The 24,969-nt window shown below is 44.4% G+C and overlaps 1 protein-coding gene and 1 non-coding gene across 4 annotated transcripts in view; both read right to left on the reverse strand.

Annotated features, from left to right (window-relative positions):
* COP1 (COP1 E3 ubiquitin ligase) overlaps window positions 1–24,969 on the reverse strand; it is a 207,701-nt gene that overhangs the window by 20,144 nt on the left and 162,588 nt on the right. The gene's annotated exons all lie outside the window — the stretch shown is intronic.
* LOC120371227 lies at window positions 6,922–7,058 on the reverse strand. Its single transcript, XR_005584222.1, has one exon.

Consider the following 24,969-nt stretch of genomic DNA (forward strand, 5'->3'; position numbering starts at 1 on the left):
GGTCACTATTACAAAGTGGTCCAGCTAGATTCACTTCTTGGACCAGATCCTGTACCCCACTTATGACTAAATCAAGAATTACCTCTCCTCTTGTAGGTTTCAGGACTAGCTACTCCAAGAAGCAGTCATTTAAGGTGTCAAGAAACGATCTCTGCATCCTGTATTGAGGTGACATGTATCCAATCAATATGGGGATAGTTGAAATCCCCCATTATTATTGAGTTTTTTATTTTAATAGCCTATCTAATCTCCCTGAGCATTTCACAGTCACTATCACCATCCTGGTCAGGTGGTCGGTAATATATCCCTACTGCAGGGCCTCCACCTCTCTGCTATGTGCTTCAGATCCATCAGTCATGCTGCCCCCCGCCCCTTCCTCCGACTCCATCCCACCCGCTATTCAGGTGCCTGCCTAGAAAGGCTATTGTTCCATGGGAGCGGCCTAGTAGTTGAGTCATTCAAGTTGATGGAATGCTCTCTGTGATGGTCCTTCAATGAGATTTCCTGGGCAGGGCAGTGGTCTATAATGCAGTACAATACTCTGCCCTCGGGCAAATCCAAACTCTGGCTCAACCGATGAGACAAACCAGAATTTATAATTTGATACAGAAATAGCCCACTGTGTTACAAAGCTTTCTTCTGGGGAAACTTGTTGCATACTCATTGAGATACTTTTCCTGGTTATTATATGTATAAAATTGTGTGGCCAAAATTTTTAAACCTAAGTGCCTGAGGTTCCTAAAATCCATATATGGGCAGCTAAATAAGACTGACCTGATCTCAAGTAGCGTTGAGTATTGACAAATCCCACTGAAGTCAATGGGAGTTAACGCACTCAGCATCCTTGATAATCATGCCATCATTAAGTTCCTAAGTATGGATTTAGGACTCTAAACTCACATGGGCAGAGTGCAGCACCTTCCTCCTCTTGGGGATGGTTCACAAGGTCCTGGCTTCCTTGAGGGTCATTAGAGGGCAGGCACAGCTGCCAGAGCTGTAGCAGGAGTATACCGTTAGAGACTGGATTTCATTTAGAACCCTGTGAAATCATCAGAACCGGAAAAAAATGTACCGAACTTATTTGGTCAGTAAAAGCATAAATGAGGGGGAGTGGACAGGCATGGCCACTAAATGGGAATTAAAAAGCCACCCTCAGAATAAGAAAACGTTGATGCATGAGCATGTTTATTTTAATGCCCAAATGGAGGGAGTCAGATATATTAGCATGAGTTAACAAGGAAATAAATATTGCCTATGAAGGTAGGCAAGACAGAAATAGGGTCAACACTAGGGGAGTACTTTGGCAGAGACACATGGAATTTTTTCAGCCCACCTCTCAACTGTTTTAAAGAAGATGTAACCAAGTCAGACTTTTTGTTACTGTTCATCTCATCTGGTTAGGCTGTCAGTCATTTGGGGCCAGGGCTGTCAGTAGATGTCTGTAAGCTCCCCAGCACAATGGGATCCTGATGTTGATTGCATTAGGGTAGCAATTAGTATTCCTGGACACTCATCACTACCTCCCAGCTTTGAAAATTTGGGACACATTTGTTATAAACAGACCTATACAATTTCATTTTGTGCTTCAGCATCAATGTACCAAGGGGATTACACAGGGCTCAGGTATATGAGGAACACACACTAAGAAATGTGAGGGGTTCATTGCATCTGCAAGCATTCTAATTATCCTTCTGGAAGGGCTAGATGCCTGGCAGCAATGAAAAGTCAAAGCCGCCATTTCTCTCTTAGCAAGCAATGATATTGTTAATGACAACAGGAGCATAATGCTTATAGCTCTAAACGTGGGCATGGAAGATACCATCATCTCATGGCACTGTGCACCAACGAGTGGCACTAGTATGTGTGTGGGGCGGGGGGAAGAGGGCGCAGAAGAGAGGTACTCAGGAAATAGTGCAGTTTCTACCAGGGGAGAGACGCTGTAATTACAGCATGGGGCTGAATGTGGGCCTAAGATGTTTTCATAACAGAGAGTTTGGGGGTAGATGAGAGAGAGATGAGGCAAGTGTCAGGAAAGCCAGAGGAGGAGACTTCAACAGTCCAGGCAAAGGATGATCAAGAGCTGGACAATGTTTTAAGAAGTGGGGAAGGACTTTTTGGTGATGAAGAAATAAGACCAGCAAGACTCAGTGATGGAATCTATATGGGTGAGGGAAAGGAATGGGCAAAGCCAAACATGGTACCTGCTGCTAGGATGGGGCACAGACAGCACTGTCATGTACCTGAAGCCCCGTATCCCCCGAGTTTGTCTACACACTGGTGAATACACTGGTTTAACTGAACTACACACACACACGCACACTAGTGCTACGCCATATACCAGTTCACCACAAATGCCTCTGAGTTTCAAAGATTGATTTTATCTACACTAAAGTTGAAAATCTGTGTTGACTCTGAAAAAAATTCACTACCAGAATTATGACATCCTTCAAAATTCAGTTCTGCAAATTTCTAACAGAAAGGACCAAGCACGATGCTACAGGACTGAAAACCTCACTATTGCAATATAGACAAGGCAGTGCAACCTTTACAGCACTACAGTGCCTCCATTAGTCTCCAGAGATAGAAAGCTTTTCTGAAAATACCGGTGCAGAAGGCTGAAGTGCCTTGGGGGTAGTGTGCAGTTATAGATTTTGACCAGCCAGAGCGTTTTTTCTAGTGTGAAGGTAAGTTATGCAGGAGGGGATGTGAGACTGACTGGAAAATGGTTAGAACCCATATGCATAGAGAGTAGTTTTGATGTTATCTTCTACTGTGCTTTTAAATGTCTTAGCCTTAAAGTACAGTTTTAATCTGAAAAGTTTTAAAAAGTCACATTTTTACTTAACAGGTCCATTGGTTCCCTGTGCATATTTGAGTGCCATACATTTAGAGGCATAAAGGTTTACTTGCTCCCTTTCTAGTCCTGTTTGTATAGCAGAAACAACCCAGCTAAAGAGTAAGTGAGGTTGTCCTATATATCAACAGAATTGTTTCAAAATTCCCTGTTACACCAGAGAAAACCCACAGAAGAGAATGGGGTGCAGAGGTGCAACAAGGAAACACACCCTGTTTGACTCTCAGAACTCTGAGTTTGCAGAGCTGACAGTTAGAAAAAAGTATCTTTTCACGTGTAAACAAAAGATGTTTGCTCTAGGAATCAAAAGAGGATAAATGTGGAACCCTGAGATGCCACTTTAAAAGTGTTAGCCTTCAGAGTAAAGTCACATTGTTCAATATCGCTACTAATCAATCACCAAAACATAACTGTTTGCAGTGTGGTTGTAGTCCTGTTGGTCCCAGGATATTAGAGACAAGATTTTGAGTTACACAGAGCTCTTCAAGTTTGAAGAAGAGCTCTGTGTAGCTCAAAAGCTCATCTTTTTCACCAGTACAAACTGGTCCAATTAAAAAAAAAAATCTTGGGAATTGAGAGAAGTTGTGATGAACTGAAGTTTAGGTAGAGCTGATCTGTTATAGGGATAAATGAGTGGCTGTCCATAAAATGTAAAGCACTGTATTAATCCAAACAGCTGTGTACAGTATAGATGACAAATATTCAATTTCTCCTTAACATCTCACTATTGATCTTTCTTTTTTTTTTGCGCGCAGGGAAGGGGGGGAAATGGAGCACAACTACTCTTAGGGTGTTAAGAGCTACAAGCAGAAGTTCAACTTCACACACTTTTGCACACGTGCAAACAAAAACAATTGCTCATTAGTCACATTAGAACTCAGACAAGCTGTTAAAAGTTGCCCTCTTTCCCATTTTTCAGAAGATATCCCGTGTTTGACAGTATCATCTCAAAAACTTGGCTTGCAGCACATTAAAGTATCTGAAACAGACACAGTGCAATACACATGCCATGCACGACATCTTCAGTTGGTCTTGCAGAATAAACTATTAAAGATGGTAATCCTGCCTTTGCGTGATCTGAAAGATTTAAATGTGGCCTACAGCCTGCATCTGAATTAATGCCGAAGGGGACAAGGAGTCAGTGCTTTATATAACTTTATCTACTAGACTGGTCCAATGAACCTAAGCCTGTCCTGCATGCAGAGGGGCAACTCAAGTTAGTAGCATACACTAGGTACACAGCTCAATAGCTAGAAGTCACTTCCAGTCTCATTCTTCTGCAATGTTTTACAGATACAAAAATGAGAACTTTAAAAAATTAAACTCAGTCCATGGTGAAAAGGCAAGTAGTTTATATTCTGCCTCATTTTATTTTGACAGATTTACTGATTGTGATAGCAAAAGATGAGACAGAGATGCATGAGTCCCAACACCACAGGGGAATTCCCTATTCCTGTCATACTGAAAAATCATTTCCTTTCATTCACCCCTCACTTCTAACTCAAACTAATACTTTGAATATACTAGTCTGTCTGCAATTTTATCATCAAATAATTGCAAAAAGATGACAGGACCATATATCCGACCATATATCCTACCACGACAGGTGCCAACATATATAAAAATTCCCACCTAAAAATAGGTTAGATTCAATTATGGTTGCTAGACTGCATAAAAAGGAAGGAACTAAAAACTTAAATCATTCAATACACCATCTATGCTCCCTTTTTAACCCTAATTACTACTTTTCTACAACTCACAGCCCACATGTATCTCCACGAACGCTGGCCATGTGATCTGATGAATAGCAGAGTTAGTGTGGCTTTCATACATTACAAGGTATGCAGCTTTGCATGGTTCTGTAGGGCTCTGCCTCAGCTCCCTCACATGCCAGGCAGAATGTCTGTGCCAAAGCATTGGTACATCAAGGGCTCCAAGTTTCTACCCTACACAAGTTCTTATACCTGCCACATCAGCACAGCATGAGTGCCTTCCAGTCATGCATTAAGTACCACACATTACAGCTAGTTGTTACGGTTTGTTTTTTTTCTTGCGTGGCACTACAGCCTCAGTGTGTTGGGGCAGCAGTGCTGAGGGAGCCCTTCAAGCACCAATGTCGTGGCACAGGCACCCTGGGCTCTCCTCACAACCTTAGTTCCCTGCATGCTTATGGACAGAGCCCCTTGCTCAAACGCTCCGAACTCCTCAAAGTTCTGCTCAACCCCTATTTACTCTGCTTACCCCCCCACATCTCTAGTCACACTACTTGTATCCCTACTTGCCCCCATGTCCCCCCAAAGCCTCACCACATGCTTCCGCCTACATATCCAGCAACCTTGCTCAACAGAAGTACATGTTGAGCACAGCGAATCACATACTTTGTGTCAATTGCACGCCAAGATTCAGGGAGACAGTCTGGCAGCACTGGAATACTGAAATAGCTGATGGATCTAAACAGTTCTATCAGTGAGTGATTATCCCAAAAAAGGAAAAATTTGTTATCTTTACATTTTAAAATTCCAGGAGTGGCTTATGGCCAAGATGAGATCAGATTATGAAAGAATTTTGGAACTTGTGGGAAGTATGGTTGTATAATAGTGAATGCAAAAGAAAGTGAGGAAAATAGGAGCATTTTAAAATCTTTTCTTTGCAAACATTAGTAATTTTTTCACTAAAATAATTTCACAGAAAATGCAACTTTTCTCTGAAGAGTCACTGCACTGGATCTGGACACTAAATTAAATGCAAAAGCATTACACAGAGGGCTTTGAGTCCTGTTTTAAGCAAAAGTTTCAGTACAACCTTATCAATGAAGTCCTGTTGATACTGCTGTAATACCACGTGAAAATGCCAGCATGACCAACATGAGCATTTTTATAATGTCCATTAAATACATAATGGGCAGTGAAGCCCAAGCCCCAAAGCTCCCTGGAGTTCATACTTATGGTATTGAGTATTGACTGTTCATTTAAAAATAAACCAAACAAGGTAATAAAACAGGATCACTTGTCTGCATAAGAGAATCAGGACTAGAACAGTAAGGGTGTCAGGAGTCAGGTGCTTTGGTAAAGCCTAGTCCACTGAACCTAAACCTTTCCAGAGGTCAGAGAGAATTCCACATACAGATGCACTGACATAACTGCAAAGGCAGCCTGTGGGTCATTGCCCATATACACCTCTACCCTGATACAACGCTGTCCTCAGGAGCTAAAAAAATCTTATCGCGTTATAGGTGAAACCGTTTTATTTCGAACTTGCTTTGATCCGTCGGAGCGTGCAGCCTCCTCCCCCCAGAGAGCTGCTTTACCGCATTATATACGAATTCGTGTTATATTGGGTTGCGTTATATCGGGGTAGAAGTGTATTTCCTTTTTAAAAACAGCAAATTATTCACTTGGAATTATTAATCATATGCCCTTCCTGAACTCATCCATTGTGTCATTACCTTCTCTTCCAAATCTATCAAGTCCCACTTGTGTCACTATGTCTATAAGAAATCAGCCAATTCATGATGACTCAAAAGGGCAGATGTGGCTAGTTGGAACTTGTAACCATTTAAAAAAAGGAAAATTTATGTAACAATTGTATATTTTATTGTCGCTCTTCTCACCACCCACTTTTTGATGTCAAATTTTCTTTTTAAAACTACATGCTCTTTGTGTTTCAGTAGAGGTTTCATTGAACTTAGCACCCTGGGGTCCCAATCCATTACAGCTGCATTGTACCACTGCCTGTGGCCTTGTCTACCCTACAGGAAAAAGTTCATCTAACCTATGCAATTTGAGTTACGTGAATAGTATAACTCAAGTCGACATAGCTTGGATCTACTTACCGCGGGGTCCACACTACGCAATGTTGATGGGAGACGCTCTCCCATCGACTCCTCTTACTCTTCTCGATCCGGTGGAGTACAGGAATCGACGGGAGAGTGATCTGCGGTCGATTTAGCAGGTCTTCACTAGATCTGCTAAATCGACCACCGATGTGTCGACCTCCCGCTAATCATAGACAAGCTTTGTGGAGACAGGTACAGGAGTGGGGAACAGGTCTGGATGAGGGTGAAACACAGTGTATGGAGGGGAACGATCAGGTTTAGCTAGCTGTCCTAAACCAGACAGAGACCTCCACTTTATTCTAGGAAGACTGCAAATGCAGACAAAAGACATTTCATTTGTCCACATGGTCAGACCCTGCAGCTTCCAGTTCTAGTGCGTTTCATTATTAAAAGACCTTTTGTTACGTAATCTTTTTTATCCCAGGCCCCAACTGCATCAAATCCTCAATTAAACACACTTTAATGCATGCAAATAAGCTAAAGAAAAAAGGATTCAGATTGCAGAAAAATATAATTAAGTAGGCAAATTTAACCCAGAAGGTCAAAACCATTATTAGCCAGTGTGTGAAAGGTTGCAAAGAACACATAAAGGGAAAGATGTGCACACCACACACATACATAATGGCATTAAATGAGGCACTCAAGTCTCCTTTGCAATTAACTTGGGGGAACAGCTCATTGGAAATTTTAAAAAGTTTACTTCTGCTAGCCTGACATCAGGTCAGAAACAGCTCTGATTTTATCAGGCCCAAAGATCTCCTGGCCTTGACTCTGCTCTAAACCATGCAGAACAGCAAGCTATTGGTGCATTGACAAGCCAATGTCCTTACAGTAATGCCACTGAACATCAAACTGCTTTTGAACAAGGATATGCATATTAAATGATTTAGAATATATGATCTGTCACTGGATGGTAGAAAAGGGGACAGGGGTTTGGATTCCCCATGGCATTGACTAGTGAGTCAGAGCTACCCAGGCTCTCTGGGTATGTCTACACTGCAATGCAACACCCATGGTTGGCCTGCGTCAGCTGACTCGAGCTCGGTGTGTGGGGCTGTAAAACTGCAATGCACATGTTTGGGCTTGGGCTGGAGCCTGGACTCGGGGACCTGCGAGAGGGTGCCAGAGCCCATGATCCAGACCAAGCCCAAATATCTGCACTGCAGTTTTATAGCCCCACACTCCAAGCCAGAATCAGCTGACACAGGCCAGCCATGGGTGTTGTATTGTAGTGTTGACATTTTTTATGCCAGGATTTCCAGAAACCTCACATGGGAACAAGGGGTTAAATAAATGGATTGTGTTTTTAAAAAAATATTTTTGTAAGTGAATTTCACTTCACTTGAAGGAAAAATCATGCTAGCTAAAACCAGGTATAGCGAAAGGAAACAATGTGTAAGTATCAAAGTCTGTTCTTCAGTTCTGTCCTGCAGCACATGCTGCTATAACAGTCCTGGAGCTCTCCTGAGCCAAGAGTGTCCATTACACATAATTGCCTGATGGTTTGGGGATAATCCAGAGACTACATTCATTCTCATTTGTTAATCTTTTAGTCAGGATTAGAATCCAGATCCCAAAAGCTGAACATCAAATGCATTAAATCGATTCCAGCAAACTTCAAATAGTGACCTGGTAACACTAGACTTTTATGATGTCCGCGTACTTCACAGATAAAATGAATCCTGTTCATTGGATGCTGAAATATTTTCCATCTCCCTAGTAACATACTGCACTGACTTAACCTATTCCATTCCATAGCTTACCATGGTAACTTTTGTCTGTCTAACAGAAGCATGCTCATTTTTAACAGACAGCAAAGCAGAAAAGACAAAAACAAAAAAAAAACCTCTGCCTACTCATGGTGCTACTTAGCAGTGTGCACATCAGGGAAGCGAGTGCATGGAATCTGTAGAGACTAATTTCTTCACATTGTAGAACCATAAACATTTCACTGAGGTGAGATGCTGTTGAGTAAAGTTTATCATATTTGAAGACAACTCAATCATTTTTGTTGAGCATTAAGTCTCGCCACAGATTACTCTCTATTCAGAGCAATGAATAGGAAATCAGGTTCTCAACAGTTGGAGGGGATTTTATCTTTAAGCCCAATTCATAGGACAAGTGAAATCACCTCTCTTTTATAATGAATAATTTTGATACAGTTGGCGTCAGTTTTGCACAATGGCTGCAAAAAATCTTCAGATAACAGTGGTTTTTTAACACTCAATGTCATTTTGAATGCATGTGGAGATTACCAATAATATATGATCAAAAAGGAAAGAAAATTCCAGCAATAACAGAAATGCATTAAGATACCAAAGATTCTAATAGCAAAAGGCAAGTTTAAAAGGATTCAAGCAAATAAGGATTAAAATAATCTAGTATTTGTGCTTCAATGATACAAGCGAACAAAACTCTGAGACACATGGTATCTGCCTGGATATCCTTCAGCTGCATAAATATTAGAAAAGCCAACTTGAAGAAGATAGGAGAGGTGAAAGAATAAGTATTTCTCCTATATTTGATTACATGTCTAATCTACATCATCCTCTCTGGACTAGTGCCCTTTAAATATTCCTCCTGCACAGCTGTTGATTTACTCCTCAATAGACGTCATGGTGACTGAACCCAGAGCGAATGGCAATTATACATTGCCATTTTATTGGCCTGTGTTGGATCTAGTTAAAGTATAGTAATATAAAAAAATAAGAGTAGAATACAGTTGTTAAAAGAAATCTGTTTTAGATACTTGATCCGCGTTAAGTGAATTTCTCTCCTGAAATTTGTTGAATGAATCTGTGTAACAAGCCCAAGGCCAAAATACCAGCCTTATCTAAGGCCTGAATATGCAAGTAACCAATAAGAATGCTGTTACGGGAGAGAAAGTCTGTACCAAGGGATGATAAGAACTTTGGGAAAAACAATGATGTTTTCTTAAGCCATACCCACTGATCCTCTCATCCCTTGAGAAACATGATTAGGCCTATGTAAATCTTTTAGCAATAAAAAGAGGAAGACAAGAATTAAATCAAACCTGTTAAATCTGGATGTAAGAATGCTGAGTGCATGGGAGCGAGTGTTTGTGACAGGTAGATACTTGATCAGAAACTAGTACCAACCAAAACCTAAGACTCACAACCATCAATGGGCTGAAGAAAAGGCAGGGTGGAGGCAACCGGATGACCCCCGGAGGGCATGCCGGAACCCACCCAAGCGCATCAAGGAGAGATAGAAGACTCAAAGATAATGTATACCCATCATGGATGTACCATCTGCTGATCAAGCTGATTAATGGTTACCCCAATCACGAATTGAGCATAATGAAGCAACTTCCATAGACATACATTGAGGCAAAGACCTATAAGAACAGTACCAGGGGACTGAGCTCTTTGAGTCTGGTTCTGCGACCACCCTCCGGGAGCATCGGAGGAGCATCTGACATGACTCGGCTCCACTCTCATGTCCAAGCCACCTGGCCAGTGATTTGGCACTAGCAACTCTCAGGCTGGTAACTATAACAATCATTGCAGAACTTGTGTGAATGTTTGAGAGAGTGAATGATTATAACAGCTGTCAAAACTATTTTGTTGTATTTGAAATAAATGTGGCGTTTTGCCTTGTCCCTCTTATAAGATCCTGTTGGTATTATTTTATTAGTAATCTGATTCTTCAAAACAGATTAACACAGACAGTAAGAAAGGACTGGACAGAACACAATAGACTTCTGAGGAAAGGAACTATTTGTTTTATCAGGACTGAATACTATGGATTTCAATTTACAGTGAACTGGTTTGTTTTTATCAGCAATAGAAAAGATAATTAATGGTAATATCTAGATACGGTCATCTACAATTGTAGATCATGACTTCAAATGAACTGTTGCTGTAAGTAGTAGCATTTAAGAAAATATGCACATACAATATGTGTTTTTTCTGCATGGGGAGGGGCAAAGGGAGAGAAAACATGGCACAATGTATGTCAGACTACTTCAATAACTTTTGTTTCAGGAAAACTGGGTTCAAATTTAGATTCAGTGCATGAAATTCATGTAACAATCTCAACCTCTCTCAGTGTACACTTGACAATATCACAAAACCACCACGCAACGTGACAGTCTGCTCAGAAACACGTAATCACTTCTGGTGCTTTATAGTTTCAAAGCTCTGCATAGAAATTAGCCCTCACAACACCCATCTGAGGAAGGTAAATATAATTCTCAGTTTACAGATGAAGCAATTGAAGCACAAAGGTGGTAAGTGAGTTGTCAAATGTCACCCAGGGAGTCAGTGGCACAAGTGGAATTAGAAACCAGAAGTTCCTGGAGCTCAGGCCCATTGAACTACAGTGGCCTGGTCTACACTACACAGATAGGTCGACGTAAGGCATCTTATGTCAACCTAATGTCGTCTGCGTTTACGCTACCAGGATCCTTCCACTGCCGTAACTCACCTGCTACGATGACTTAATTACGCCACATCCGCGAGATGCATAGTGCTTAATTCTACGTAGTTAGGTCGACGTAGTGGCAGTGTAGATGCTGTGTTGCTTATGTCGACTTATCTGGCCTCCAGGAGATGTCTCACAATGCTCTGCTGTGACCACTCTGGTCACTGTTCTCAACTCCACTGCCCAGCAGCCAGGTACACAGGAAACAGTCCCTCCCCTGTTAAACAACCAGGAACTTTTGAATTTTAATTTCCTGTTTGTTCAGCGTGGAAAGCTCACCTGCCCAGGTGATCATTCCAGCTCCACACTCCAAACATTCTCCTGCCTGGAGTACATAGGAGGCGGTGGATCTTCTGGGTCTGTGAGGAGAAGAGGCTGTGCAGGCACAGCTCCGATCCAGCCATAGAAACAGACATATACAAGCAGATCACTCGCAGCATGGGGGAGAAGGGCTACACCACGGACACACAGCGGTGCCATGTGAAAATCAAGGAACTACGGCAGGCATAGCAGAAGGCAAGGGATGTGAACAGTTGCTCTGGTTCAGTACCGCAGACCTGCCATTTTTACAAGGAGCTGCATGTTATTCTCAGCTGTGACCCCAACACGACCCCCAAGACCAGTGTAGTACCTCTGAGGAGTTGGAGACATGGGCCACCGCAGACAACACTGAGAAGATAGTCTTGGACAAAGAAGAGGAGGAGGAGAATGGGAAACAGTTGAGTGCTGGATCCATTGTCTCAGAGAGCCAGGAGCTGTTTATAACCCCAGAACAGTCTAGCCAGTTGCAGCAGAGCAGCATGTCTGAGAGTGATGCCAGGGAAGGAACCTCTGGTGACTATGCAATTCCAATTAACATTTTTGGGTCATATGTTCTTATAGTCTACTTTTTATTTTAAAAAAAAAACAGTTGAGGTGTAGAGTGGCTATTTGCTTCCCAGTGGCTGTACCAGATAGGCAGAGGGTGCCCCGCGAAAAAAGACTGTTTATGTACACAGAAATGTCCTGGGATTCCTTCCTAGAGATCTCCAGGAAACTTTCATGGAACTACTCTGAAATCCTTTGCAGAAGGTTTCTGGGAAGGACTGCCTTATTTCTTCCACTGCACTAGGACACTTTCCTACCCCACTCCAGTATTAATTCGCCAGGCATCATTGCAGTACACAGCATGGCAACATAAAGTCCTGATCTGTACCTGGATGCTTGCAGCAGCTGTTCCCTTGCCACCTCTGTTACCCTCAGGAGCATATCACCAGCAAGGGTTACTTATGGGAGACGGTGGCAGTTTTCATTTAAATTGCTCAACTCCCTCTGCAGAACGACATTCCAACATCACTACACTCCTGCTCCTGCCCTCACACATGTTCCACTAGGTGAGTGGGGCCAGTGCAATATCCCTTCCACTCAATCCTGGGAGAGAGTGCCAAGAACAACAGCTGCACATATGCAGAGGTATGATAGGCAAGGCCGCTGTTCTTTTAAAAGACAAGATGAATAAGTTCTCCCCTCCCAATTTTATTCCGCCGTCTTCCCAAGATTTAATTCTTGTGACAGATCTTTCGGTGTCTATACCTGCATGCAAGGAAAGTCCAGATCTTGAAAATGAAATCTTTATTAATTCAAAGCAGAAGGGGAGGAGAGGGACAGGGAATCTGAGGCACCGGGGGTAATTTGCATGGAAAAGAAGCATAGCAGTCACATCAAGGTTCAGATTATGGTAGGCCCAATAGAGAAAAGCAGCGCGCGCATTACTGTGGATCATTACTAAAACAGGTTTTCAAAGCCTCCCTGAGATATGCTGCTCCATGTTGAGCTCTTCTTATAGCCTTGGTATCTGGCTGCTCAAAATTAGCAGACAGCCTATCCACCTCTACATTCCACTCCTGTGGAAACATCTCCCCCCTTACTTCACAGGTATTATGAGGCACACAGCAGGCAACTATAACCATAGGGATATTTTTTTCCACTGAGGTCTAACCTAGTGAGCAAACTGCACCAGCGACTCTTCAAATGGCCAAAGGCACCTTCAACCACCATTCTGCACTTGCTGAACCTGTTAAACTGCTCCTTGCTGGTATCCAGGAGTACAGCTTGATGAGCCATGGGAGTAAGGTGTACGCTGGGTCTCCCAGGATAACTATTGGCATTTCAACGTCACCAATGGTAATTTTGCAGTCCGGAAAGAAAGTCCCTGCTTGCAGCTTTCTGAACAGACCTATGTCTTAAAGATTCATGCATCATGCACCTTCCCAGACCATCCCATGTTGATGTCAGTAAAAAAAAACCTCCGATAATCCACCAGTGCTCGCAACACAATAGGTAAGTGTCCCTTTCTGTTTAGGTACTTTTTGGCAAGGTGGTCTGGTGCCAAGATAGGGAAATGCATGCCATCTATTAATCCACCACAATTAGGGAACCCCATTGTGGCAAAACCATCCACTATGTCCTGCATATTTCCCAGAGTCACTATCTTTCTTAGCAGAAGACTATTAATGGCCTTGCATACTTGGATCACAGCAACCCGCACAGTGGATTTACCAATTCCAAATTGAATCCCCACTGACTAGTGGCAGTCTGGCATTGCAAGCTTCCACACAGAATTTGCCACTCGTTTCTCCACTGTCAAAGCAGGTCTCATTTTAGCGTTGCTGATCAGCAAGGCTGAGGAGAGCTCCACACACAGTTCCTGAAAAGTAGCCTTTCACATACAATAATTTTGCAGTCACTGATCATCATCCCATAAGTGCATAACAATGTGATTCCACTAGTCAGTGCTTGCTTCTCAGGACCAGAACCAGTGCTACATTGTGTTAAGCTGCTGCGCCACTGTGAATAGCAATGGGAATTGTTTCATTCCAGCAGAGCTACTTGAAGGGTGCGGCGGTTCCTCTTGCAGCTCTGGAAATACTGCAGGATAAGGGGTGTAATGTTTGCGACACTTGCCACAATAGTACACAGCTGAGCAGGGTACAAGCGTCCCTGCAGATGCTGTATGCACAGCTATGCCCACTTTTTGAAAAAAGAAAAAAAAAAGGCATGAAATATGGATTGCAGATGAAATCAGGGGAGAGAGAAAGCTGCATCATGGGATATTGAAGCCACGTTCCCAGTCACCCCTGCGAGAATGTTTTGGTCCCATGAAGCACTGCAAGCCCTTCCCAAAACCTCACTGCTCTCTGCATCAATGCAAGTGCTGCTAATGACGACACGCTCCACCAATACAAGGAGTGTGGTGTGGACATACACAACCGACTTACTGTGGCAGCTGGATGTCAGCTTAAGTTTGTAGTCGAGACATGGCCACTGTCTCTTGGGAGAGGCCAGCTACTGGAATAGTAAAGCTTTCTGTGGGTCAGACTGAGCTGCTTTGGGCTAAGGATCAGAATGGCAAAAGTGATGCAGGTTATTACTGAAGTCTATGGCCTGGTCTACACTGGCGTAGCTGAAGTCGACGCATCTTAGATCAACTTACTCTGCATCCTCGCGGCGCGGGATCGATGGCCACTGCTCCCCCGTCGACTCCGCTTCCGCCTCTTGCCCTAGTGGAGTTCCGGAGTCAACGGGGAGCATGTTTGGGGATTGATGTATCGCGTCTAGACGAGATGCGATACATCGATCCCCGATAAATTGATCACTACCCACCCGATCCGGCAGGTAGTGTAGACATACCCTATGGCTGGAACAATACCTGAGAGAATGCTTTTACAGCTTGCCAATGAACTATGCCTCTCTAACCACTATCGTGCATTCACCCTAAAAGGTAAAAGCATGACAAAAAATTTACATTGTAGTTTTACAAGCACTTGTAAATAAGCAAGCATCAGCAAAGCCAACGTAACGTGGGCAGCTGTACACTGGCTAACTGCATGCTATGGATTGACAGACAGAAGAGAAAAGTCTAAGGGCACATGTACACTTACCGGGGATTGACGCTGTGGCGATCGATGCACCGGGGGTCGATTTATGCTAAATCAACCGTAGATCACTCTCCCGTCGACTCCTGGACTCCACCGGAACAAGAAGCATAAGGTAAGTCGACGGGAGAGCATCTCCCGTCGACCCAGGGCAATGCAGACCCTGCAGTAAGTTGACCTAAGCTAAACTGACTCCAGCTATGTTATTCACGGTTCCTTTCACATAGCTGGAGTTGCGTAATTTAGGTTTACTTACCCCAGTACTGTAGACAAGGCCTAAGAGACAAAGTATCCACTTCATCCTGTGCATAGTGGCTGGTAAAACATTTGTTAGTTTGGTAACAGGTTGCTAGCAAGTGCTGACCTGTGTGCTACCTCAGATTTTCATAGGTCTTCCAACAGAATTCAGAATACTTGTTTTGTAATGTAAACTCAGATGTGAGGCAAGAATTTCCTGTACAATAACCAATTTTGCACTAGTGAAAACAAGTACACTACAAAATGAACCCAAGCGCATTCTTTTAATATGAATATGCTGCTTTTACTTTCAGCTCATCTCTTTCCTGTTTTTTACCACGGCTTGTGCAAATTGACCAGTCTCATGGTATGTTCAAATCAACATACAAGTTCTGAAACACTGTATGGAAATGGAAGCACCACTCACTTTCAATTCTAAATGAAAGATTTTTTTTATTCAGAAGAGATGTAACACTTTCCACAAGTACACTCTTCATAAACTGTATCAGTTTCCACTGTTCAGTGGACATGAGGAGATCTCTAATTTAGTCAGGGCAGACTGCTGCACAGCATGTCTCTTTCAGCAGCATCAGGCAGACTGGCCGCAGACAATCAAGCTTCCCAACCCAGGAGCTGTGGAAAATCTATGCCAGACTCACATTTAGCAGTTCGGAGAACAATGCTAAGCTTCTATCTATGGTGACATTCAGGAGGGATGCAATCACTTCCTTCCTCTGAATTGCATTTACATGCTCTCCGCACTTTGCAGGCCAAAGGAATTTTTATGGATCTGAACCAATCCTTCTTCCCAATCTCTCTCTCTTATCTTCCTTCCAATATATCTCATTATTATAAGTAAGTGGGAAACAATGCCATTGTCTTCTCCGCCAGCTCCCCAGACTGTGTCGACCCTTTAACTTAATATTCATTTCAGACACACTGAAGTGAATTTAAAAAACCTTAACACACTGAACCCCTGGCAATGCAGTAAATCATTTGCTTCATTCCAGGTTCGGCAATCCAGAACAAGAGTTTGGGATAAAGTGATTATGGTATGCAATAAAATACAAAAGACTAAAGTAACTTCAGTGTTATTTGCTTTATAAAAAATCCTCTTTCAAATTGTATAATCAAAACACCTTGAAAGAGTACTGCACAATCCTGTTTAGCTGCAACAACCCCGATGTTATCGGTAACCTTTAGCTGTGTTTCATAAAACAATGGATCCCTATTAAATATAATTTGGTTTGGTTCAGATTTATTTTTAAATGACTCCCTGCTGTGCTGGGTATTTGTTTGTAACTCATTTCTCAAAGCAGCTATTAATGTAATTCTATTTCCAGATTTATTTTGTTTGGCTAAATGGCTTGTTGTTTACAGGTACTTTCAATTAAGACCCACTGTGCCCTCCAAAGCAAGATCCATCTTTTACTCTGTAGGTACAGCGCCTAGCACACGGAAGGCAGTAGGAACAACAATAATCAGCAGCAGGTCAAGGTAAACCCCAACTAGGAATGAGCAATTCTTCTTCAAAGATGTAAAATAAAGGACACAAGACTAAGAAAAGTGAACTATTCATCAGATCTGCCTGAGTGCATTGTTTAATATGCACCTTAGCATCAAGGTTTTTTTTTTTATTATTGCTTATGGCTGGGCAGCTTGATTGATATTAGACTGACCTGAAGCTACTGGATTATAATCCATTTTGATCCAGACCATAGGAGAGAGGGTGTGAAACCTATAGTACAGGGCTCTGATACTAAAGTGATGGATACAATATAGAAGCATACATAAACAAAAGCTTTTGTTGTTACAAAGCTAGGAGCGTGACTAGTTCTGCATCAGTGCTTCCATTTCACTCAAAGGTGAAACTGTCTGATCAAAATCTTAAAATTGAACGCTGGAAGGAAAAAAATTAGTTTTATTTTTCCACCTCATTTGAACACTACAGAATGTTAAACAACTGTGGTCTTGTGTCACTTGCGACAGGTAAATATATACAATCTGAACAAGCATCAGCTTTACAAAACTGCAGAAGCTAATTTCATACAATGCAGCTACCGTTGCTGTAGCATTGGCAATGTTACCTGTTAAAAGGAAGGAAGGGAATAGATCTATAAAATAACGTTCAAACAAGAAGCTGTAGTATACTCCGAGTGGGGTTTTCAAAATTCTTCAGTGTAGGCCTAATTCTGCTCCCAGTGAAGTCAAAGGGAACTTTATTATTGACTTCAATAGGAACAGAGTTATTTCAATGAGTGCTTTTGAAAAATCCCACTCAAACCACACACTTTAGAAGTCTCCCCTCAGTTTAGAAGAGCCTATAACGCCTCCTGTTTATACATATGGATTTCACACATACCTGTGCATATATGGGGCAAAATTAGGGTGACCAGATGTCCCGATTTTATAGGGACAGTCCCGATTTTGGGGTATTTTTCTTATATATGCTCCTATTACCCCCACCCCGTCCCATTTTTCACGCTTGCTGTCTAGTCATCCTATGCAAAATCCATGGAATAACACTATAGAACCATGTGAAATGTATCTTGTGGGCCTCAATCTGCATCCTAGTCCTGGCAGAGATGTGTTAGTGGACTGTGCCCACTAACACATCTCTGCCAGAACTACTTCCAGTATTGAAACCCCTCATCAGATTCAAAGAGCCACTTAAACTGCTAGCAATTCCTCTGCAAAGGATATTCCTCTACTTCCATTTATGTTGAAATGTCATGAAAAATTATCACCAGCTAATTTCCAAGAGTTAGGTGTAAATTGTTCTAAGATATTTTTGTTTTAAAGCTTACAATAGTAGCTGTCTTGTACTGACAGAAGGAGAACCAGGCTAAAGCATGGTATGCATTGTTATTCCTGAAGGATGGGCTTTTAAGAAACTCTCAGAGTTGGCATTAAACCAATACCAATTGCTTTTGGAGAAAAAAAATACACTCCAACTTTACAAAACTTCAGGATAAGGAATTACAGACATATTGGGTACGTATTAACTAATTCATTCCAAAGATTTTATTTTAAATAAGAGTTTAATTGCTAAGTGTTGTTGATTTATGGAGTCTAAGGCCTGGTCTACACTAGGAGTTTGTCGAATTTAGCAGCGTTAATTCGATTTAACCGTGCAACCGTCCACACCAGGAAGCTAATTAGTTCGACCTAGAGGGCTCTTTAGTTCGAATTCGGTACTCCACCCCGACGAGGGGAGTAGCGCTAAATTCGACATGGCTACGTCGAGTTAGCCTATGTGTGGACGGAAATCGACCTTAGTAGCTCCGGGAGCTATCCCACAGTGCACCACTGTGTTGACGCTCTGGACAGCAGTCTGAGCTCAGATGTTCTGATCAGCCATACAGGAAAAGCCCCGGGAAAATTTGAATTCCTTTTCCTGTCTGGCCATTTTGAATCTCAATTCCTGGTTGGACATCGGGGCGAGCTCAGCAGCACTGGCAGCGATGCAGAGCTCTCCAGCAGAGGAGTCCATGCAATCTCAGAGTAGAAAGAGGGCCCCAGCATGGACTGACCGGGAAGTCTTGGATCTGATCGCTGTGTGGGGCGATGAGTCTGTGCTTTCGGAGCTGCACTCCAAAAAACGGAATGCAAAGACCTACAAGAAGGTCTCCAAAGCCATGGCACTCAGAGGATACAGCCGGGATGCAACGCAGTGCCGCGTGAAAATCAAGGACCTGAGACAAGGCTACCAAAAAATCAAAGCGGCAAACGGACGCCCGAGCCCAGCCCCAGACATGCCGCTTCTACGAGGCACTGCATGCCATTCTCGGTGGGTCTGCCACCACTGCCCCACCAGTGACCGTGGACTCTGAGGATGGGATAGTGTCGACGGGCAGTTTCTCGGCGATGTTCGCGGATGGGGAAGATGAGGAAGGGTTTGTGGAGGACGAGGCAGGCGACAGCGCTTACAATACTGCTTTCCCCGACAGCCAGGATCTCTTCATCAGCCTCACAGAGATCCCCTACCAACCCTCCCCGGCCGTTAACCCGGACTCTGAATCAGGGGAAGGATCAGTCGGTAAGTGCTATAAACATGTAAACATTTATTTTTTAAAAAACAGGAATAAAAACTATATGAAAAGAAGGTTAATACATATAGGGATCGAACAGAAATCCTCTTGGGACAGTTCCACGAAGCTCTCGTAGAGGTACTCGAAAAGCCTCCGCAGGACGTTCCTGGGGAGAGGTGCCTTATTGGGTGCTCCCTGGAAGCAAACTCTTCTGCGCCAGGCCATCCTGAGGTACAGTGGGAGCATTGCCTCGACCAGCATGGCAGCACAGGGCCCTGGTCTGTGCAGGGTTTCACGCAGCATGTGCTCTCTGTCTCTCCTAGTGACCCGCCTCAGGGTGATCTCGCTCTGCGACTGCTGCATCTAATTAGGGGAATTACTGTAATGTTACTATTGTGAATGCTTGACTTTTCCTTTGCATAACAATGACCGTCGTTTAACAGCCACATGGTGGAGGCTGCAGAGGAAAAGCATACAGGGATCTTTCCCGGGGACAGCCGCGAGGGGCTGGAACAGGGTCAGACTTTATGCTTTCCAGATTGCCTGCAGCAGGAGGGCACTGCTATCCATTAACTGTTAAGCAGCCTAAAGTTTACGGCTTACCAGGCCTGGCTGCTACACGGATTCTGCTGTCCTGCCCCGCTTGTCCGATCTCCAGTGCAAGACCCCAGGCAATGAAAGCGAATGCCGAAAATTCGAACTTGTCCTGAGAGCACATGAGATAGGTGCCCTGTATGGTCTTGTTCACAGAAACTGAGTAGACTGTGTTCAGTGTTCGCAAACATGCATCTTTGCAAGGAAATCACTTCCTTTTTCCCCATCACACAGCTGCGGCTCTTTCCCGAACTGCCCCGGCATCCCCCTCACAGAGGCTGGCGCACATTAGGCGGCGAAAGAAAAAGACTCGGGACGAGATGTTCGCTGAACTGATGGCCTGCTCCAGAGCCGAGGCGGCCCAGCAGAGCCAGTGGAGGGAGACCCTCTCTCAGCAGCAGCGCTCACACAGCGAACGGGAGGACAGGTGGCGGCAGGAAGACCAGCAGGCGACTCAAACGCTGCTTGGACTAATGAGGGAGCAAACGGACACGCTCCGGCGCCTTGTGGATGTTCTGCAGGACCGCAGGCAGGAGCAGAGAGCCCCCCTGAACTGTATCTGCAACCGCCCTCCCCCGCCACAAAGTCCTGTCCCCCCCGCACCCAAAATCACAAGAAGGAGGGGCGCTAGGGGCCATGAAAACTGTCACTCCACCCCAGCAGAGCGCTCATGTAACAAACAGCTCTCATTCCCTAAAGTATGAGAATTGCTTCCCTTCCTGGCTCACCCAATCCAAAATCCCAGTTTCATCCCCCAACTGTGTAGTTGAGTATTAAAAATAGTTTGCTGTTCATTACTGTTTCCGTCATGTTTCTTTGCAGAAGACTTTGTGTGAAGGGGAGATAGGGGTTTGTTAATTGCATAGGACAGCCACCATTACCAGGGTACAGACATGGGGGCAGGATCAACAGCAGGTCACACACAGAGTGCAGTCACTAGGCACCCGGGTCACTCTGGGAGGTGTCTGCTGCCCCAGGTCAGTCTGGGAGGTGTATGCTGCCCCAGGGTCGAGCGCCTGGCATCCACAAATGGCAAGGCAGGCTGCCCTTACCATGCCCTTCCACCCTAGCCATGAACCTCTCCGATGCCCTGAGCCCCAGCCAGAGCCATCATCCCCCTACACCTACTCACCCTTCCCACACACCCCTCACCCCTTCCTGCAAACCCACCCCTTCCTGCACACCCTCCTGTAACCGTCCTCCCCCCAGAGACCGCTGTAGGAGCAGGAGCCTGTCAGTCCTCGAGTGTAGAAGCGGTCTGTACATCACTGCACACCGTACCCACCACAGTCTGCGTCCCTGTTTGAACCCTTTAACGCGAATTCGTTAGTAAAGAAAACTTTGTGAATTAAAAATGTTCCAATAACTTTATTTTTAAACGTCTGTTGGAAGGGGGGAAACCTGGTGAACGGGGTATGTAACCGCTGAAAAAAGTCAATAGTAACCGAAACAGGGGCAGGTTCCGCTTCTCTGTAAAGAGACTGGACAGTCATAGGTTACCCTGCTCTCTGAGGAACCTAGCTTTCAAAGCCTCCCGGATGCACAGCGCTTCCCGCTGGACTCTTCTAATCGCACGGGTGTCTGGCTGAGCATAATCAGCAGCCAGGCGATTTGCCTCAACCTCCCATCCCGCCATAAAGGTCTCCCCCTTGCTCTCACAGAGATTGTGGAGCACACAGCAAGCTGCAATAACAATGGGGATATTGGTTTCGCTGAGATCCGAGCGAGTCAGTAAGCTCCTCCATCTCCCCTTGAGACGTCCGAAAGCACACTCCACCACCATTCTGCACTTGCTCAGCCGGTAGTTGAAGAGCTCCTTGTCACTGTCCAGGGCGCCTGTATAGGGCTTCATGAGCCAGGGCATTAGCAGGTAGGCTGGGTCCCCGAGGATCACTGTAGGCATCTCCACATCCCCAACAGTTATTTTGTGGTCCGGGAAGAAACTACCTTCCTGCAGGCGTCTAAACAGACAAGAGTTCCTGAAAACACGCGCGTCATGAACCTTGCCCGGCCACCCGACGTAGATGTTGGTAAAACGTCCCCTATGGTCCACCAGTGCTTGCAGCACTGTTGAAAAGTAGCCCTTTCGGTTAATGTACTGGCTGGCCTGGTGGGCCGGTCCCAGGATAGGGATGTGAGTGCCATCTATAGCCCCACCGCAGTTTGGGAATCCCATTGCGGCGAAGCCATCTATGACGACCTGGACGTTTCCCAGGGTCACTACCTTTGAGAGCAGGAGCTCAACGATTGCGTGGGCTACTTGCATCACAGCAACCCCCACGGTAGATTTGCCCACGCCAAAGTGGTTCGCTACTGACCGGTAGCTGTCTGGCGTGGCAAGTTTCCAGAGGGCTATGGCCACTCGCTTCTGCACAGTCAGGGCTGCTCGCATCCGGGTGTCCTGGCGCTTCAGGGCAGGGGCCAGCAAGTCACACAGTTCAAGGAAAGTGCCCTTACGCATCCTGAAGTTTCGCAGCCACTGTGATTCATCCCAGACCTGCAACACTATGCAGTCCCACCAGTCCGTGCTTGTTTCCCGGGCCCAGAATCGCCATCCCATAGCATGAACGTGACCCATTGCCACCATGATCTCCGCGGCGCGGGATCCCATGCTTTGTGAGAGGTCTGTGCCACTCTCACACTTCATGTCCTCACCGCGCTGCCGGAGCCTCCTCGCCCGATTTCTCAGCAGCTGACTGTGGAAGAGGTGGACGATAAGGTGCGAGGAGTTGACAACGGCCATAAGTGCAGCGATGATCGCAGCGGGCTCCATGCTCGCAGTGCTGTGGCGTCCGCGCTGTCACTCACCAGAAAAGTGCGGTAACAGATTTCCCGCCGGCGCTTTCAGGGAGGGAGGGTGGGAGTGACGGTTGAATGACGACAGTTACCCAAAACCACCCTCGACACATTTTTCCCCCAGCAGGCATTGGGGGCTCTACCCAGCATTCCAATGGGAAGCGGGGACTGCGGGAACTGTGGGATAGCTGCCCAGAATGCACTGCTTCCAATGTCGACGCTTGCCCCGTTAGCGTGGACTCACAAAGTCGAATTAGTGTCCTTAGTGTGGATACACAAATTCAAATTCATAAGGTCAAATCCACAAATTCGACCTAAGTTAAATCGAACTACTCTTGTAGTGTAGACATACCCTAAGCTGTGATTGCAAGAAACCGGCATTCCAGTACTGTGTTGGCATCAAAACTGTAGCTCAAAATTAAAAAGGCCTGCCCCAGTTAAGGTCAAAGGTGGGATTAACTACTCACTTCCTGCTAATGGCTAATGCCAGAAATTTCATTAGGAACTAAAATTTTTGCCTGGTACCTGAAGGGAACACACACATTTACCGGTTAATTCAAATTCTTGCAAATCAATCAATCAATAGGTTTCAGGGCCATTGCACTTCCAAGGCATTCATTCCCCGGTCAGTTCAGAGCATAGTTCAAAACCGACCTCATTTTTTAAACCCTTTTTTAAACCCAGGGACTTTGTCATTTCATCCCACTCTTGCTCATCCACCACCAGTCTCCTGTACCAACCCTGAAAGCTTGTGTGGAGACAACAGTCTTGTCATCTGTAGCTCCTATTCTTCTTGAACCACCCCCTTTTATCTGCTTCACTTGACTTTCCATCTTTTTGCAAATCTCAGGGAGATAACATTTTCGCCCAGGTATATGACAATTTCTTTGTCTGCCTTTATTAAAACATGGCATAACTATATTTTCCAAATGTCCAGAGGTTGGCCAGGACTGCCCAGAGGTTTTAAGCATTGGCCAAGGGGCACTCAGTCCCAACCAGAGCCATGGGCTCAGTTACTTAAAAATAAAAATGTGAGAGATACAAGAAGGCAGAAGGCTAGAGGCTGCCCACCTAGCCTTTACCTTGACTCGACCCCAAGTTTGCCCTTTGCTGAAGTATGAGACCCAGGGAGTAGATGCAAGGAGAGTAGGCAGAGTGCCCACACATCCTGGCTGGCACCTGCAGAGATGCATTGTTTTGGAGGGGACAGTTCTCCATTCCACACTAGACTCTCCATATCAGGGCTGAGAGGAACTGAGATGGTGATGCAGAAAGTGGGACCACATCACAGGTAGAGGTGACTTAAGGAATGGGTAACATCAAACGTAATCCATTTCCATGAAAGAAACCTGTGGGCTCCTTTCATACAGATTATGTGAGGATGTTGCCTGAAGGTTGCTGGGGGAGAGTAACAAATCTCTCCACCCATATAAAGGCAAACGGTGGGGGGAAATCTGGGGTGCAGGGGGAGAGAGCCTCCAAAGCTTCCAACAAGTATTGGAATTTCTGGATGTTTACCTGAAATCCAAACTTCATGATGCCTTTATAATTACGGTATTAATGAAATAATTAAAACCTGTCAGGGTGTATATCAACCCTCTGGGAGCAGGGAGCCTGGTGGAAATTCTCCTGGGAAGGCGGTGGAATTGACAGCTGTCTTTAAAACTAACATTTGTAAACTCTTTGGGGTTGAGACTGTGCACACTTCCAGATGTATACAGTGCCTAACATAAGAGGGCTCTGAACTTGACTCTGGCCCTGGATGCTACTGTAAAATAAGTATCTGATATTAATAAAAATAGTTTAGAACACATTTTATGTGAAAGACTACACAAACTAAAGTGGTATATTATGTCTTGTAATACAATGGGGAATTAAAGACAGAGTTGGTCTCATCTCTGAATTTCCTGGCTTTTGTCATTTAATTCTAACCTTTTATAAATAGTTAAACCACAAAAGGGACCATGCTTTAACCACATTGGTATTTTAATAAGTAGCAATTATTAAACAAAGAGAGATCCAGCAGAAGAGAAACTTCTACTCATAAATTTAACAAGAACTGTGCAGAGGTATTTCTTTGTGTTCCCATTCACAATGAATACTGTAACAATACGATTCTTGCTGTGCAAGTTCGTATGTCTCAAGTTCAGGAAATAACAGGAATACTAAGACCTTGGCTACATTAGCAGTGAAATATAATGCACACTCGCTAAAACTCTACCAGTGGGCTCAATGGCTGAAAAGTAATGTCAACAGTTCTCA

The sequence above is a fragment of the Mauremys reevesii genome, linkage group 8 (assembly GCF_016161935.1).
Source record: "Mauremys reevesii isolate NIE-2019 linkage group 8, ASM1616193v1, whole genome shotgun sequence".
Lineage (NCBI taxonomy): Eukaryota > Metazoa > Chordata > Testudines > Geoemydidae > Mauremys > Mauremys reevesii.